Source organism: Eumetopias jubatus, unplaced genomic scaffold (assembly GCF_037043125.1).
Source record: "Eumetopias jubatus isolate StellerSeaLion01/CBP00866 unplaced genomic scaffold, mEumJub1_p1.0 scaffold_1, whole genome shotgun sequence".
In the NCBI taxonomy this organism is placed as follows: domain Eukaryota; kingdom Metazoa; phylum Chordata; class Mammalia; order Carnivora; family Otariidae; genus Eumetopias; species Eumetopias jubatus.
In genome coordinates this window covers 137,201,516-137,206,180 of record NW_028274807.1, presented here as the reverse complement: position 1 = coordinate 137,206,180, position 4,665 = coordinate 137,201,516, and the positions used below count along the sequence as shown (strand labels likewise).

Sequence of the window (4,665 nt, the reverse complement as noted above, 5' to 3'; positions counted from 1 at the left end):
TCAGTCTTCTCCCTCCTGGTCACACGTCCCCATTCTCCTGCCCTTTCCTCCTGGGAATATTTCCTAATAAAGCAGCTTCCCACAGATCTCTGTCTCAGAAGCTGTTTGTAAGAACCCAGTGGAATACTGTGCCTATCTTCCCATGGAGGCCATGCGGGGCCCTCTGTGAATATTGTACTTCACCACAGCCCGGGACCAGTGACGGGAGGGCTGAGTGGGACGTGTAAACACACACACACACACGCACACACACGCACACACACACACAGATATCTAACATAAGGCATATATATCTTTTAAGTCTTTTCTAGAAATTTGGAGGGGGAGCCTGGAACTTATGCTCAGCTTGTCTTTGTAGCTCAATCTCCATAAACATCTATCCAGTTTTCATTTTGTTCATCAAAAGCCAAAGCTACAAAAGCAGAGTGATGCAAAATATCCATTCCTGACAGGGGTGTTTCTATCCTTGGGAGCACAACCACAGATTCAGCTGCAAACCTTGAGCTGCAAAACTTGAGCTTGGAAGTCAGCCACGCATTCCGATATTGAGCTCTTCTGTGTGCCAGGCACTACAAACACAGTAATGGGCAAAGCAGACCAGGCTCCTGCCCTCGCAGAGTATGACTGCTGCTATTTGTGTTGCCTCGTGTTCTCACACGCATGCATGCACTTCTCCCTACCACTGTCTCCCTCCTTACTCCTTTTGGAAAACAATTTGGCAACTTTTTTAAAAAGATTTTATTTATTTATTTCAGAGAGAGCATGAGTGGGGGCACAGAGGGCAAGGCAGAAGCAGACTCCCTGCGGAGCAGGGAGCCCAATGCGGGACTCGATCCCAGGACCCTGGGATCATGACTTGAGCTGAAGGCAGATGCTTAACCGACCGAGCCACCCAGGCGCCCCAGTTTGGCAAGTTTTATCATAAGCTCTAAGACTAAGTATTCCCTCTGACACAGGAAATCTCTCCCTTCAGGAGATTTATCCTAAGGAAGTTACCTGAAAAAAGAAGAGGAAAAACGTGTATGTGTAAAGATGTTTATGCTCATAAACCTGAAAATTTATAAAACAACCTAAATGTGTAAAGGATAAATACCGTATGTGAGGCCCACTGGATGGACAATAATGCAGAAATTGAAAATTATAATGGTCAGGACTGCTCCCCCTGCTTGTGCTTTCTCACTCTGTCAAATAAATAAATAAAAATCTTAAAAAAAAAAAAGACTGTATTCACCCACTCGTTCATCCTACTGTCTCGATAAGTCAGTGACAAAATGCCCTTCGTGTCATGTCATAGACTGTAATACCATCTGTGATCTGACTCTTCCCTCCTCTCTCCTTTTACTTCCTCACACCTCCGGCCTTGGATTTTAAGCTCTAATGATTCTGACTGCTCCAAGTTTCCCTCACATGCCACACTGTGCCCAGGACCACATGTTCTTCCTTTCTTTCCTTCTTTCTTTTTTCTTTCTTTCTTTCATTTTTTTTTAAAGATTTTATTTATTTATTTGACAGAGAGACACAGCGAGAGAGGGAACACAAGCAGGGGGAGTGGGAGAGGGAGAAGCAGGCTTCCCGCGGAGCAGGGAGCCCAATGCGGGGCTCCATCCCAGGACCCTGGGATCATGACCTGAGCCAAAGGCAGGTGCTCAATGACTGAGCCACCCAGGCACCCCCAAGACCAGTGTCTTATTCGCTCTTACAATGACCTGCTTCCCCATCGGTCCCTGGCCATAGCAGGTGCTTCATAAATATTCGTTGATCTGAGATTTTGCAATAAAAACCCACATGCCTGGGCTCTCCCGAAAAATGAATAGTTCTAGCCACAGGGCAGTGATTGATTGGAACTAAACAGACATGCTTTCCTGACTACACAAACACACAATGGTCAGTTGTGCAATCCCCACCACTCTCCACAGTCTCCCAGTCTAAGGTTGGTAGTCAATGTCTTAAGAAAAATTATGAAGACTTGGAAATAAGGTGACAGCAGATCCTTTCAGTGTTGCATTAGAACATGGTCTCTCAGGCCCTGTCAAGGGTTACTTTGTTCTCCAGGGCCTTATCATCCAATATTGTAGCCCCTAGCCACCTGTGGCTATTTAAACTCTAATAACAATGAAATAAAATTCCAAATTCTGTTTCTTAGCCACAGTAGCCACATGTCAACTGCTCTTTAGTTACACCTGGCCATGGCTCCTGGATTGGACAGCCCAGATAGAGAATATTCCATCCCTGTAGAAAGTTCTTTTAGAGAGTGCTGGTCTAAGACATATACTTTGCTTAATTTACCATTTACTATCGATTAGGGAATCTGTAAAGTCATGTGCTAACTTATAGATTTTTGTCCAAACAGATTTCTGTGGAAGAAGATAACACCAAGTTACAGTTACAGTTTTATTGCCCTGTGAGACATTAACCATTCGATTTGTCTCCAACTTAGCAAAGCTGTCTTAGCATGCCTTTGCTGACTGACTAGATAATGCATGTAGTGGATTGAATGGTGGCTCTCAGAGCACACGTTCTGTCAGAATCCCTGTAATTGTAAATGTCACCTTATTTGGAAAAAGGATCTTTGCAAATGTAATCAAATCAAGGATCTTGAGATGAGATCATCCTGGAACCCCTGGGTGAGCCTTAAATCCAACGATAAGTGTCCTTATAGGAGATGGAAAAGAAGAGGAGGAACAGGCTGCAGGATGAAGATGGAGGCGGAGGGCAGAGAGGTGTGGCCACAGGCCGAGGAGGCCATGGAAATGCCAAAGTCACTAGAAGCTGAGAGGCAAGGATCAAGTCTCCCTTAGAGCTTTGGGGGAGTGCAGGCTTGGTGGCACCGTGATTTTGGGCTTCTGGCCCCAGAACTGTGTGAGAGAAATAAACTTCTATTGGTTTAAGCCATCTGGTTTGTGGTAATTTGTTATAGCAGGTCCTAGGACACTAATACAGTCAGTTAAACATACGTTTGGCATATGCTCATTTTATATTTCTATGAGAATCATGTTTTTTTTCTTAAGATTTTATTTATTTGTTTGAGAGAGAGAGCAAGAGCAGGGGGAGGAGAAGAGGGAGAAACAAACTACCTGCCAAGCAGGAAGCCTGACATGGGGCTCAATCCCAGGACTTGGGCTGATGGCAGATGCTTAACTGACTGAGCCACCCAGGTGCCCCTTTGAGAATCATGTTTTTAAGTTTAAAAATTTTTACTTTGAGATTTGCCATTTATATTCAAGTTTGTGCTATTCTTTTCTCTGATATTCTTATACTTCTTCTTTCTTCTTCTTCTTCTTCTTCTTCTTCTTCTTCTTCTTCTTCTTCTTCTTCTTCTTCTTCTTCTTCTTCTTCTTTCTTCTCCTTCTCCTTCTCCTTCTCCTTCTCCTTCTCCTTCTTCTTTTTTTACTTTCCTGACCCTGATAGTTTTTGAGATTGGGACACAGTCTCACGCCCCAGCCCTATAGGAAGAAATAGTCAGGAGACAAAGTACTGAGAGGAAGGTGAGTGTGGTGCCTGAGAGCACAGATTCTGGAACCAGCCTGTCTGGGTTCAAATTCTGGCTCTGCCATACTTTGTGCCATGTTGGGCAAACTGCTTGTCCTCACTGATTCTTGCTTACCTTACCTGTGAAGTGGGATAATAGTAACTACCTCTTAGGACTTTTTATCCCCACACGATGTACATAAAGATGCGCACTGAGGACTGAAGGAATTTACTGATGCCATAAGCAGTGAATCAACATTTTAACAATTTTATAATTGTCCTGTGAACATAAAACTATAGTGCGTAGTCGTGCTTTAAAAAATATGGGACACTTCACGAATTTGAGCAGGGACCGGGCAAATCTTCTCTGCATCGTTCCAGTTTTAGCACATGTGTTGCCAAAACGACCACCAGCGCGCAGTATTTTTTGATGTTAGGAGCATTAGCTTGTGAGTCAACAGTCTCTGTTTCCTGGGCTGGGCTCCCTGGGAAATGGACTCAGAGTTTGTGAGTGGGATGTTTATCAGGCCTCACCCTTGGGACCACCACCTGTGGAAGAGAGCAAAGGGCATGGAGCAGTGGTGCTGAGATGCAACCCAACAGCTGGCTTTGTGAGGCCACACCTTCCAGCATTATCTCGAGTTCAGGTGACATGGCCAGGTCCTTAGACTCCTGCCGCCCTCAGTCCCTGGATGTGGGGCACCTCTGGAGGAGTGCTACCCTCGTCTAGGTGGCTGTCTGTGGCTGAGGTGATCCCTGAAGGGGCTGACAGGCAAGGCTGCCCACTGACAGTCCTCCTAGCAGCCGGGCGACAGCAGAGGGAGCTGGTGGTGAATTGGGGTGTCCACCACACCCTGGAATCCTCCTCTCGGATGTCTTCATGAACCCTGGAAAACGAGGGGCCCCGCCCCAGGTGTGCTGACATCATCCTTCCCCTCCCCCACTGCAGGTGACATTTCAGTGTCATTTTCTTCTACCCACCCAGTCCCTTTCTCCCTTTTTCCAAGATTGCTCTTGGTACTGACTAGTATAGAAATGGAGGGGAAGATGGAGGGAGGGAGGCCAGATCTGAGCAGAGAGCCAGAGCCCCTTTCATTTGGGCTGCCCGAGCTTTCCCCTCCTGATGCGATGCGGCATCGAGGTGTGTCCGTGTGTCCCCAGACAGCCCTGGGTCAGCCTCCGAACCCCCTCCCTGCA

General features: G+C 46.2%; 1 pseudogene; it reads right to left on the bottom strand.

The window, feature by feature from the left end:
- Positions 1-3,785: 3,785 nt before the first annotated feature.
- Positions 3,786-3,879, bottom strand: LOC114205758 (U6 spliceosomal RNA; annotated as a pseudogene).
- Positions 3,880-4,665: the final 786 nt, after the last annotated feature.